Below are 14,598 nucleotides of genomic sequence, written 5' to 3' on the forward strand. Positions count from 1 at the left end.
CAGGGAGGAGGATGGGGAAGGAAAACTACCATACTTTTACTGAAATGAAAACAAAGAGCTAGGGGTGTGACACTACGGGAGTCTTCTTAGCATTGGGACATTTTGCTGGATCATACCAGAAATAGTGCCTGCTCTACCTCCAGCTGCAGAAGCTGAGCAATTAACTCAAACAACCCGTATTTATTCACATTTTACTTAGTGGCAGACAGCAAAAAAAAAAAACAGGGGACTGGAAAAATGCAGAAGTGATGAGTCATTCCACTATGAAGATTTCAGCTGGTTTAGCACATGAAGAAAACCATCTTTTTATTACTATTATTGTTTAGGTAGCTACAGAGAAAAAAATACAACACACAGGATTAAAATGCCCCTTTAAGAGGAAAAGCAAGGAATCTGAATTTAAAGTCAGTTAAACATGTGGTTGTAAAAAAAAAAATCACAAACTACAGACCTCTTTAATTCTCTTGCAAAACAGCAGAGGAATACATTTTAAAAAATGGTGAAACTTCTGTTTTCCGTAAGAAGTTTGTTTCATGGAGTCTGACGGGGTCTGCCTAGCCATTTAAACACAATAGCAGCAACACTGTTTTTGGATTGTTTACATTTAAAATGATATAACACCCTTGATGTCAGCACATAAGGACCATTTAGCCCATCCAATGTGCGCTTGCCTACTTTGATCTACCTAAGGATATCTCCCAGATGTCATCTACACAAGCTTGCTGCCTGCAGGACATCATTCATTTATTTATTTTATATTCTGCTTTCCAGCAAAGTAGATTACATTCAGGTACTATAGGTATTTCCCTCTCCCCAGAGGGCTAACAATCTTACTGCTGGATTCATCATTCCGCTATAAATAAATAAATATAGCGGAATGATGAGCCGTGGCCAGAAAAGGGACAAGGTGGCAATAGTGAGCAGGCGGCCACATCATGGTGGTGCATTTTTTTGCCTGCCACAGTTGTGGCCGCACTGCACACTATCGCCCCCGGAGCACCAATGAAATAGCTGTACCTATTTTCGGCACTACTGCAGGTGATAATGTACTTTGCCTAAACCCCAACCAAACTCCTCCCCTTTCCCTGGAAATCATGATGCGGCCCATGGCGCTTTGATGAATGAACCTGGAAGTTTGTACCTGAGGCAACAAAGGGTAAAGTGACTTGCCCAGGGTCACAAGAAGTGGCAGTGAGATTTGAATCCTGGCTTCCCTGGTTCATAGCCCACTGCTCTCCTCCACTATTCTGCCCTTAGCTTGGAACTGCAGTAAAGTCAGGCTGCTGCCCACAGTAGGAAAATTACCACCTCACCCTAATTATATCTGAAAATCTACCAAACTCCTGCCAGCTTAATTTATTGATTGATCTTGCCCTCTCTTCTTGAGAGTTTGATGCAAGCAAACCTCTTTTTTGTTCAGACTGGCTTTCCTATATCCCTTCTTAGGCCTTCTATTGTAATTGCTAGATGAGCACATACATTTCCATATATATTCCAATATGCAGGCCCCCTATTTATTTTACCCTACAAAACCCCACTGTTGTTCTTACCACTACCTTCTGGATCTGTCCCAAGTGCGCTTAAATTCCATAACAGTTTTATCCACCTGTCTGGACATCTTCAATCCTCTCAGTGAACTATTTCCCCACATTTCTTCTGAGCTTCTGACCAACCTTCATATCATGACCTCTTGTCCTTTAATTTTTTTTTTTAATGGAAAATTACTTCTGCTTGCACCTTTATTGAAGCCTATAAAATCTTTTTGTTTTTATCTTATCTTGCCTTTCCCCTCCTTCTTCCAAGGAGATTTGCCTTTTCATCTAAAAATTGTTAATTTGGTAAAATGGAATGTTTTTAGACCAAATAAAGAGAAGCCTGGTGCTCAGAAATAGGCCAGCTGGAGAATCTGAGGAAAACAATTGGGCTTGGAGTGATTGATTTTGGACCCTGTCTTGGAATTGGAGCTAAGAAGAGGTGTACAGGCCAGGGAGACGGTCTACCTTAAGCGGCTGCTCTTAGCGAACTTCAGTGGTCTATCTTAAGGGAAAGGCAGGAACTTCAGCTGCTTCAGGAGCTAGAAATTCTACTCATAGAATAAAAGCCCAGGAGATGCAGCAACCAGGAGCCTCCAACTCCTGCACTCTGGAGAGGTTTCCCCCAGGACAGGAAGAGACTCTTGCTGTAGTAGGACCAGAGTACTGCCTGTCTACAGAGGCCTTCAGTGAGAGCCTTTCTGCTAACTCTGTATTTGCTCCTTTGTGGTTGGCTTCTGTAATGTTGCTATGGAACTGCAGGAGCAGCTAAAATAAAACCCCAGTCGCATGAAGAAATGCTGGTTCAACCACTGTTACAGAAAATTCCCTCAAGCCCCCTGTCTCTTAAAGCGAGCTGGTGGCACGCTATCACAGTTCAAAAATCCTGGCAGAGTTCATAAAGGAAGTTAGATTTCTTATCCTGGTGCATTGCTCAGCTCAAACTACTTCAACTACTCATTCTTGAGGTTGACTTTTGTGTGATTGAGAACTGTAGTGGTTTCTATTTGTAGTTGTGGCTACTATGCAAGCTTTTAGATAAGATAACCAAACTAGGTGCATTTTTGTACTCAACTATCTAATGCAGGGCTTCCCAAACCTGTCCTGGAGATCTCCCTAGAATAAGGGGGAAAGCAGTCACTCAGCAGTGCATGGTTCGGAGAAATGCATCCTTGAAGGATACTAATGAAACAGGAGAGTTAGGGCATCCCAACAGAGAGATTCCAATAAAAGCAAATGTAGTCCATGAGTCTATATGTAAAATATCACTGAAACTAATGATTTCCAAATTATCCCTAACAACTGAAAAGCAGGTTGTTAATACAAGCAAAAAACACACTTTGAAATGTCTGTATGCCAATGCCAGAAGTCTAAGAAGTAAAATGGGAGAGTTAGAGTGTATAGCAGCAAATGATGAGATTGGCATAATTGGTGGAAGGAGGATAACCAATGGGACAGTGCTATATCAGGGTACAAATTATATCGCAATGATAGGGAGGATCAACTTGGTGGGGGTGTGGCACTTTATGTCCAGGAGGGTATACAGTTCAACAGAATAAAGATCATACAAGAGACTAAATGCTCAGTAGAATCTATATGGGTAGAAATCCCATGTGTGTTGGGTAAGAGTATAGTGATAGGAGTATACTACCGTCCACCTGGACAAAATGGTCAGACAGATGATGAAATGCTCAGAGAAATCAGGGAAGCTAACCAATTTGGCAGTGCAATAATAATGGGAGATTTCAATTACCCCAATATTGACTGGATAAATGTAACATCAGGACTTGCTAATGACAAAGTTCCTGGAAGTAATAAATGACAGCTTCATGGAGCAATTGGTTCAGGAACCAACAAAAGAGGGAGCTATTTTAGATTTAATTCTTAGTGGAACACAGGATTTGGTGAGAGAGGTAACGGTGGTGGGTCCACTTGGCAACAGTGAAAACAACATGATCAAATTTAAACTAATAACGGGAAGGGGGACAATAAGTAAATCTGCAGCTCTAACACTAAACTTTCAAAAGGGAAACTTTGATAAAATGAGGAAAATAGAAAAAAAAACTGAAAGGTGCAGCTGCAAAGGTTAAAAGTATTCAACAGGCATGAACAATGTTTAAAAATACAATCCTAGAGGCGCAGTCCATATGTTTTCCACACATTAAGAAAGGTGGAAGGAAGGCAAAATGATTACCGTCATGGTTAAACGGTGAGGTGAAAGAGGCTATTTTAGCCAAAAAAAAATCCTTCAAAGATTGGAAGAAGGATCCATTTGAAGAAAATAAGCATTGTCAAGCTAAGTATATAACATTGATAAGACAGGCAAAGAGAGAATTTGAAATGAAGTTGGCCGTAGAGGCAAAACCTCATAATAAAAACATTTTTAAATATATCCGAAGCAAGAAACCTGGGAGGGAGTCATTTGGACCATTAGATGACCAAGGGGTTAAAGGGGCTCTTAGGGAAGATAAGGCCATTGCAGAAAGACTAAATGAATTTTTTGCTTCCATGTTTACTAATGAAGATATTGGGGAGATACCAATTTCGGAGATGGTTTTCAGGGGTGGTGAGTCAGATGAACTGAACAAAATCACTGTGAACCTGAAAGATGTAGTAGGCCAGATTGACAAACTAAAGAGTAGCAAATCACCTGGACCGTATGGTATGCATCCTAGGGCACTGAAGGAACTCAGAAATGAAATTTCTGACATATTAGTTAAAATTTGTAACCTATCATTAAAATCATCCATTGTACCTGAAGACTGGAGGGTCACCAATGTAACCCCAATATTTAAAAAAGGCTCCAGGGGTGATCTGGGTAACTACAGACTAGTAAGCCTGACTTCAGTGCCAGGAAAAATAGTGGAAACTATTCTCAAGATCAAAATCGTAGAGCATATAGAAAGACATGGTTTAATGGAACACAGTCAACATGGATTTACCCAAGGGAAGTCTTGCCTAACAAATCTGCTTCATTTTTTTGAAGGGGTTAATAAACATGTGGATAAAGGTGAACCAGTAGATGTAGTGTATTTGGATTTTCAGAAGGCGTTTGACAAAGTCCCTCATGAGAGGCTTTTAAGAAAACTAAAATGTAATGGGATAGGAGGTGATGTCCTTTCATGGATTACAAACTGGTTAAAAGATAGGAAACAGAGAGTAGGATTAAATGGTCAATTTTCTCAGTGGAAAAGGGTAAACAGTGGAGTGCCTCAGGGATCTGTACTTGGACCGGTGCTTTTCAATATATACATAACTGATCTGGAAAGGAATACGACGAGTGAGGTTATCAAATTTGCGGATGATTCAAAATTATTCAGAGTAGTTAAATCACAAGCGGATTGTGATACATTACAGGAGGACATTGCAAGACTGGAAGATTGGGCAACCAAATAGCAGATGAAATTTAATGTGGACAAGTGCAAGGTGTTGCATATAGGGAAAAATAACCCTTGCTGTAGTTACACGATGTTAGCTCCCAATATGGAACCTACCACCCAGGACAAAGATCTGGCATCATAGTAGATAAATCGTCAGCTCAGTGTGCTGCAGCAGTCAAAAAAGCAAACAGAATGTTAGAAATTATTAGGAAGGGAATAGTTAATAAAACGGAAAATGTCATAATGCCTCTAATATCGCTCCATGGTGAGATTGCACCTTGAATTTTGTGTACAATTCTAGTCGCCACATCTCAAAAAAGATATAGTTACGATGGAGAAGGTACAGAGAAGGGCAACCAAAATGATAAAGGGGATGGAACAGCTCCCCTATGAGGAAAGGCTGAAGAGGTTAGGGCTGTTCAGCTTGGAGAAGAGACGGCTGAGGGGGATATGATAGAGGTCTTTAAGATCATGAGAGGTTTTGAACGAGTAGATGTGAATCGGTTATTTACACTTTCAAATAATAGGACTAGGGGGCATTCCATGTAGTTAGCAAGTAGCACATTTAAGACTAATCGGAGAAAATTCTTTTTCACTGAATGCACAATAAAGCTCTGGAATTTGTTGTCAGAAGATGTGGTTAGTGCAGTTAGTGCAGCTGGGTTCAAAAAAGGTTTGGATAAGTTCTTGGAGGAGAAGTTCATGAACTGCTATTAATCAAATTTACTTAGGGAATAGCCACTGCTATTAATTGCATCAATAGCATGGGATCTTCTTAGTTTTTGGGTAATTGCCAGGTTCTTGTGGCCTGGTTTGGCCTCTGTTCGAAACAGGATGCTGGGCTTGATGGACCCTTGGTCTGACCCAGCATGGCAAGTTCTTATATTTTCAGGATATTCACAATGAATATGCATGAGTCTCTATAAAATGCATATTTATCTTATACATAATCATTGTGGATATCCTGAAAACCCAACTGGCTGTGGTGTCATCAGGACAGATTTGGGGAACCCTGCCTTAAATGCATTGTGCGCAGCCACACATGCACACCTTGCACTAACCACAGATGCATAGCAATAGACAAACGAATAGACACGTCCTTCACACTAGGTGCCCTTTCTATAGCTAAACCACATCTAAAATAGCCAACTTGCTTACAGTTGATCAAACGTAAGCAGCTAATGAGCCAGATCTACCCTGAGACAACCACTCTATGAAGGAAGCAGATTTGATACTCAGTTCCAGTTACTGTTCCTTGGCTCAGCCAGGGTTGGGAGTACTATGGAGGCAGCGTTCACAGCCCCTGGGAAGGAAGGAGTCCTAGGCAGTGTACTTAAAGAGACATTTGCGGATTAATATCAAAGTGTGTACTTGTATTGGACCAACTAAAATTTAAAACAGCTTTTATCTAAAATGTCTCTCCTGTCCTTCTTACCCTCTCTGTTTAAGAAAAGAGGGGAAGAGATGTTTTTGTGCTCTTTACTTTGCCAACTAAAAATGAGAATGTTGCAATATATAAGCTTTTGAGATCAGATGAAGATGGGACATACTGTATATAATCTTGAAAGCTCTCTACAACATCTTTTGATGAGTCATCTGTGGAACCAATTAAAAAATATCACAACTTATAAAAAGCCATTTTATCCTAGACCAGTAAGACCACTCATACTCATTTTCATACATTTTTAAATGCCTGAAATATTTAAATTAAAAAATGGGTGCACTTTCGTGCATAGTAATTTTTTTTATGCATTCCGACTTGCATTAAAACCATTTTTCAGCTGTCAAACCTGGAAGCAGAATTTACTTTATTAGATCTGATGGATCAGTTTTCTTTAATGCAAGTCAAACCAATTTACAATAAAATAATTATTCAAACAGGAATGTAGTGAGCTGAGATCAGGACTTTCCAGCAGCCTTTGCAGAAATTTGTAGGCTCATTATTAAATCTGTTTTCCACAACCACAAAATAGGGGAATAAAATCCTTTTATTCAAAAAGGTCCTATGTGGGTTGGTGCTTTTATTTTAAAATATGCATACAGTATCAGGTAGAAGGTGGTTGTAAATATAAAAGTAACCTCTTGCAGAAAAGAAATGGGGGCAGACTTCTAGAGTCACGCTTAGGGGTGGATTTTAAAAGGTGTGCGCGGGAGTAGATTTGTTCACGCAACCCGGCGCGAACAAATCTACTCCTGATTTTATAACATGCGCGCGCTGCCCCGCGCATGTTATAAAATACAGGGTCGGCGCGTGCAAGGCTGCGGAAAATCGGCAGCCTGCGCACGCCGAGCCGCGCAGCCAACCTCCATTCCCTCTGAGGCTGCTCCAAAATCGGAGCGGCCTCTGAGGGAACTTTCCTTCCGGCCCCCCCTCACCTTCCCCTCCCTTCCCCTATCTAACCCACCCCCCAGCCCTCATTCCCCCCCACCTTTATTTTACAAGTTACGCCTGCAAGCTGCCGACGCGCCATGTTCCGGTCCGGGGGCTGGTCCAGAGCCTGCGGCCCCGCCCCCAGAACACCCCCCAATGACGCGCCGGCCGCGACATGCCCCCCAAGGAAAGCCCCAGGACTTACGTGCGTCCCGGTGGAAGGGGCAGCTTTTCGGGGATTACGTGCGTATTCCTTTGAAAATCTGTCCCTTAGTGAATAAGGTTTATGGATGTTTTCCCCCTCAAGATGCCAGTTATATTCTGCAGCGTAAAGAATGGACTATATCATTTCTAAATTGAAGCATAGAGACCCACCTTGTTACATTACAGGGAAGTAAAATGATTTTGCCAAGATTTTATGATTGTTTGGCATTTGTTATTCCGCTTTTTTTCCAGCAAGCTGGAAAGCGTGGAGTTGAAGGCAGGTAGGAGGAAAGAAGGGTTTTACTACATAATCTAAGCGATCTGGTTTCTCCAACTCCAAGGATCTACTATGCACCATTTAACCACACCTTAGTTTTACTTTGTTATATCAACAGATGATTACTAAACTGCTTCTAAATATAAACAGAATATCTGTTGGTGTCATGAGGCTTGGGTTGTAATGTAAATATCAGAAAATAGTCAGAGGGCTGTATGGCTAGAGGCTCTTTGCTTTGAAAGTCTGCTCCTTTATATACCGTCGCACCAACTAGCTACAAAGTTTGGGGCAAGATAAAGGTGATTTAAGAGAGGCCGGTCCAGTGGCTCGGTAGCCTGCAGAGGACGTTGGGTTTGATTCCCGGGTGAGTTCTTCCACACGCCGATCCCCAGCCATTGCACATTGATGGCATCTAGTGGTTTGATTCAGGGCCCATGGATGCAGGTTTCAGAAGGAGCCCTGGTGCATGGCCCCTGGCCAAAGACTATTACTGTGATGACTGGGCTTAAAATAGGAGGCAAAGATAGGGAAACATCCATAGTTGCAAATGAGCACAGCTGTAAAGAGACCCCTCATAACAGAAACCATTTATGGGGTGGGGGGGGGGGGGAAGAGGGTAATGTCTCCAAATGGGTTGATTTTGCACATACCTTGACAGGAATGAACCTCACTCATAAGCCAGGGTAGGTCAAGTATGATTTCAATCTCTCAAATTTCTTTGTGCCAAAGAAAGACGCGCCTGGGACCAATGACATCAATACAATTGGGACAATCTCTGCCACATTTTCTTGATGTCCGATTGCATCATTTGGTGCATGAGGATCTTCTCCATAGAGTCCTCAGAAAAGTCGCTCAGTACTGACACTTCTATCAGGATTGCCATGCTTGTTCTTTTATCCTTTCCCACAATATCTGGTTTTCTTGCATCAAGCTTTTTAATTGGTTGGAACAGAAATGGCTCAAGTAATCACAATTTTATCAATTTCTACAATTCTCTTAGAGTCCTGAATGTTAGGAATTATTAGGAAGGGAATGGTTAATAGAACGGAAAATGTCATAATGCCTCTATATCGCTCCATGGTGAGACTGCACCTTGAATACTGTGTACAATTCTGGTCGCCGCATCTCAAAAAAGATATAGTTGCGATGGAGAAGGTACAGAGAAGGGCAACCAAAATAATAAAGGGGATGGAACAGCTCCCCTATGAGGACAGGCTGAAGAGGTTAGGGCTGTTCAGCTTGGAGAAGAGATGGCTGAAGGGGGATATGATAGAGGTCTTTAAGATCATGAGAGGATTTTTTATTCTTGGTCTATTTGCATTCTATTAGCTTACTGTATCTTTCAGGGCTGTGTGGGTTTTATTACATAAGCCCCCCCCCCATGAAAAGTCTCTACCTTTATTTTTATTTTATTATAAAGTCTAAAGATATATGTAGGGATACAACTGCCCCATTCTCTCACCAAGAGACAAAGGCTCAACCCCCACAGAAACCATACAACACACTACCCCTTAGCATAGCAACAAAATCCCTCACGTTCAAACCCAGCCTGTAAGCACCCGAGACCGGGGATCTTCTTACACTATGACTTACCTACAACAAATTTAGGGTCATTCACTAAGCTGCATTAGGCTGTTTACCATATGAAAATGCTGTTTTTCACACGGTAAATGGCATAATGCGGGGATAATGAGAGATATTTGAAATATCTCGTGTTAAATGATCCCCGACACTGTATCTATTAAAATGAGCTTATCAACATGCAAGTATTCTCTAATCTGGACTAATGCAACTCTCTCTTCCTCGGACTTCTAGCAAGTCACCTTAAACCTCTTCAACTTCTTCAAAATTCAGCGGCCAAACTCCTGACCGGTAAAAGAAAATTTTATCATATCACACTGACACTGATTGCCCTGCATTGACTCCCAGTGTAATCTAGAATTACCTAGAATAATTCACCATAACCTGAATCCTAACAATGAGCTACTTGGAATAAAATTTTATCCACATATTCCTACTCACTCTCTTAGATCTCATAATACAGTTTACTGGAAATACCAACTATAAAAAAACGACCACTTACGAGAAACAAGAATGTTATTTCTATAGCAGGCCCTATTCTCTGAAACTCCTTACCTGAAAACCTCTGAACCAAGAAATTTAAACAAGACCTGAAATCCTGGCTCCTCAACAATGCCTTCTAAATCTCTCTATAACTAAAAGTTCATCCTTAATACTAAAATTTGTTCATTGATTATCTTTACATCTAAATTTCTTCCTCTCAACCCTCTTTTGTATCTTTTATTTATTTTATGCACCATTGATCTAGTGATTCTCACGTGGAATGACAGTATACAAAAACCTAAATAAATACATAAATACATGCTAATGAGTTCATCCATACCCTAATTGATGCAAATCAAATGGAAAAAAAATTGCAAGCTGTGTTATTTGACCTGAAGTTAGTGAGTTGTAGCTAACTTCCCCTGGGGGCATCAGGATGTTACGCACGTCCCGATGCACCAGGGACCTAGCCATGAAGGAGCTGATGACCCCCCTCAGTTCCAAACCCTGAGGGTCTGCATAGATTCCCTGTCTTACCACTCCCTCTGGAGGCAGCCTGTTATGTAAAATTAAAAAAATTACTTTTTATCATCTGCGCAAGCCCTGCCTCCTACCCCTACGTCTGTAAAAATTCTGGCGCAAGCCCCAACCTCCTCCTCCTATGTCTGTAAAAATTATGCGCAAGCCCCAACCTCCTCCCCCTACGTCTGTAAAAATTCTGGCTCCCATTGGCTTCGATCCTTAGTCTACTCCTGAAGCCCTCCTACTCAAAACAGCATCCCTGCATGGTTCAGTGCGTCCCCCAAATCCCCATAATTAAAACATTCATCCCTGGTGGCCTAGTGGACCCCTCCTTAGCCTACCCTATCCCACCCACTTGAAATGGTTTATTGGTGATCTAATGGAGTCCTGGATTGTTGGTGTTGCGACCGTCATTGCCCGATGTCTCCACTACGCCCACCTTACCTCTTTGGCGACTCCCTCTTTGCTTGTTGGAAGTTTGGCCACCATGGTGGCATCTTGCTGACCTCCTCCGGCGTCCTTGGACCAGCTAGACACTGCTATCCTCCATGTTTCTCAGAAGCCTAAGGGTGCGTGCGCGGCGCGGCCCCGACTCAAGTACCAGCAGTGGCGCGAACCTTAGGGGCGTCCCCTGAGATTACATCATCCTCACTGGATACTTAAGGTCTCTGAATTCGCTAACTAATTGAGTTAGCAAAGGAAAACAAACGGAAAGGGTTCCTAGCTTCCTCCAGGTATCACTGCGGATGGGATTCGCTCTCCGCATACCTTGCTACTCTGCCTCCTCGGACTTTACCAGAGGTACCTGCTCCTCAGGGGCCTCGCTCTCTCTCAGGTCGCAGTCTGGAACCGGTACTCGCTCCTCGAGGGCCCACGTTCCCGGACTTGCTACTGAATACCACTTCTGCCAGGAAGTCTTCGCTGCCTACAACACCAGTGAGTTACCATCTCTCTCTCAGAGCGTTCCCTGGAACCAGGTACTCGCTCCTCGAGGGCCTAATTCATTTCCAGCTCCTGGGCTGCTTCTAAGAGACTATTGTGTGAGTGTTACCATCAAGGTTCTGTTCCTGAACTCTGCATACCCTGCCTACTTACTATATTCAATTTCTCTACAGCTCAGTTATCCAGGATCGTTGTTCCAGTATCTGAGGGACTACAGCCCAGCCGGGCGCTTCCAGCTCACTACTGCCACCTCTGGTGGTTCAATATACTGTTTAATAAAATAACTAGTGTGTGTCTGTCTCCAAACTCTGAGCCTGACCGGTGGTCCCTCTCGGGATCTTCCCCCGGGGGCGTGGTCATCTGCTACCGGCCCAAGGATCAACCCACAACTATCTCAAACACTAACAATTGGCCATTTTCCATAAAGGCAAAGGCTGGGTGGTGCCATTTTGGAAAATGGCTGCCGCCGGGCCTGGAGCCTATAGGACACTTCAGACCCCCACTGAATCACCAATGATTCCATATGAAGTAAGGGAGGGTCTGGGGGGCATGAGAGGGTGGGGTTCCACTAGGTCACCAGGGATAGATGTTTGAGCTGGGAGGGTCCGGGGTGCTTGGTGTTGTGCACGTGGCTTTCTTTCTCAGGTGCAGGAGAGGGGGAGGAAAGTCCTGGCTATGGCTAGCACCAAGAGCTCAAAGCACCTCTTCAAGGTGCTGGAGATCGAGGAGGTAGGTGTGGGCAAGACCAACCTAGTCAAGCATTATGTGCACCAGCTATTCTCACAGCACTACCGTGCCACCTTCCGGGTGGACTTCACTCTCAGTCATCCACTAGGTCCAAAAGGTGCTGGTGTGGCTGCAGCTATGGGACATTGCAGGAAAGTGGTAAAGGGGACTTCAGGGCCACTCTCGCTTGCCCAAGGAGAGACCCCATGACTTGTGGTCTGGTGGTTGGGAATGTCTTACCTCTCCCATACAAGTCACATTTGGAACCTGCCCGCTACCCAATAATCATTCAAAATGCCTTCCTCTCCAGTTGAGGGTGGGAATTGAATGGGGAGAGGAAGCAGGGGAAGTGCTCCCTAAACTAAAAAGAATAAAAGCAGAGGGAGGAAAAAAATAGGGCGGACTAAATATATACAACTAACTTGTATCAACAATTCCTCCACCCAACCGGTGGACACCGTACAGAAGTGCTCTGCCTTCATCCGGGCGTGCACCTTGGCTCTGCAAAGGCCCCAGAAAGCCTCCTTGGCCATGGTCAGGAGAAGCTGACTAGGGCATCCCTCACACACAGAGGGCCCTTCCTGGTCACTTGCTAGTACAAGACAAGTAGGGAGTGAAATGAAGCCAAAAGCCCAGAAATAAATCCTTTAAAAAGGATAGGAATGGGGTCAACCTGGGACATTTCAGTCCCAAACGAGGAAGCTCTTCCTCTTGTCCACAAAAAAGGACAGGAGGGTTCTGCCTGGTGAACTTGGCTAAAAACTTACCTGTGGCCACGGCTCTGTGAGCCAATCTTCAGCTATGGTCCCCGATTTATCTGGGAGTCAATCCAGCGGGGCCCCCACTCATCTCCCCCGTGTTCCAACATTTCCCACCAGGGCGTGTCAGGCCGGGAGTTGAGGGCAGGGCAGTGTATTGTGTGGGCCACCAGCAGGTAGAGGTTCTTCCGAGACACAGTTTGGTAGACCCTTGAGGACATCTCCCACAGCCTGCTAGGACTGCTGGCCTAGGAGAACTGAGCTTGAGATGGCCCACTCTCTGGCCAACTAGATCATATAAGCAGGGCCGGTGGTGTATGGGATGTGTAGATAGGTGGGGACCTTCAGCCCACAGAACCCTCTCGTCATTTTTCTAAAAGCCCACATCCCAGCACTGACCAATCAAGGAGAATTCTGCCTCATGGCAGCAGAATCCACCCAGAACTCTGAGACCGCCGTCACCAAAAACCTCTCATCTGCGAGAAGCAAGTTGAAGTGCCAGTGGATCTGGGCAGGGCTAAGTACAACCCTCAAGGCCACTAAGTTTTGATCCAAAAAGGGGGCCAGCTCCACCATGCATGTCATGGCCCGGTGCATCAATCAGCGAAACAATACCACCGGTTGATCCAAGAGCAGGACATTTGCTTTTGCTGCACTAGGTGAAGCTTTAACGTAATCCTGGGTGCTGCTCACACCAGACATCTACCAGCAGGAGACACTGTACCGACTCTCTGAGGATCCTAGATGCTTCAGGGTTCCTCTCCGGGCCATCCTGGTCCAGTGGGTCAAAGATGATATTAAAGTCACCTCTGAGCAACACTTCCTTGTCCAGGTCCTTCAGGTAGGCCAACATCCAGTGAAAGAACGCTGGGGGCATATACATTCATGCAGTTTACAGTGTAGCCCCCAAGCCGCATCCTCAGATGCAGCATTCTGCCCAGCATGGCTGCCCTGGTGACCGCCTGCAGGACTTGTGAAAACAAGATGGCCACCCCACCAGCCACTCCTGAGATGTGGCCAAAGGCCATATTGCCTTTCCACTCCTGGAACCAGGATACTTTGGCATCCAGAGTGGTGTGGTCTCCTGTAAATAGATCACCTAGTACCTGCTGTGCTTGAGGGCAGAGAGCACCCAATGCCTGCGGAACCTAATCCCACAACTGTTGGTGTTTAGGGTGCAAAACGTCAAAGCCATTCTCAGTCGAGCAGCAGTTGGGTACATAAGAACATAAGAACATAAGAAAATGCCATACTGGGTCAGACCAAGGGTCCATCAAGCCCAGCATCCTGTTTCCAACAGTGGCCAATCCAGGCCATAAGAACCTGGCAAGTACCCAAAAACTAAGTCTATTCCATGTAACCATTGCTAATGGCAGTGGCTATTCTCTAAGTGAACTTAATAGCAGGTAATGGACTTCTCCTCCAAGAACTTATCCAATCCTTTTTTAAACACAGCTATACTAACTGCACTAACCACATTCGCTGGCAACAAATTCCACACACACGGTTGGCCCTGTCACAGAACCTCCCAGAGTATTCATGGCTTCTGACCAACTTAAATCTTCCCCTGGGGGGATGGTGTGGTGGATCATGAGCGTCCAGGACGACACCTGCTTCTCATTCCATCCTCGGGCCTGCTCTGCTCTCTCAGCCATCTCAAGGTGACATTACTGGGGTGATTGCTGCAGCTTTGAAAGAGAGGCAGCAATCACCCCAGTAACCAGGGTGATTGATATCTCTGTACCAGCACATGGCTCTCTTTCCTCAGCCTCTTGCAAGCTCTCTCTCACTAGTCTCCCTGGTCTTCCCAGCTCTTGAGATA

Source organism: Rhinatrema bivittatum, chromosome 3, assembly GCF_901001135.1.
Source record: "Rhinatrema bivittatum chromosome 3, aRhiBiv1.1, whole genome shotgun sequence".
Lineage (NCBI taxonomy): Eukaryota > Metazoa > Chordata > Amphibia > Gymnophiona > Rhinatrematidae > Rhinatrema > Rhinatrema bivittatum.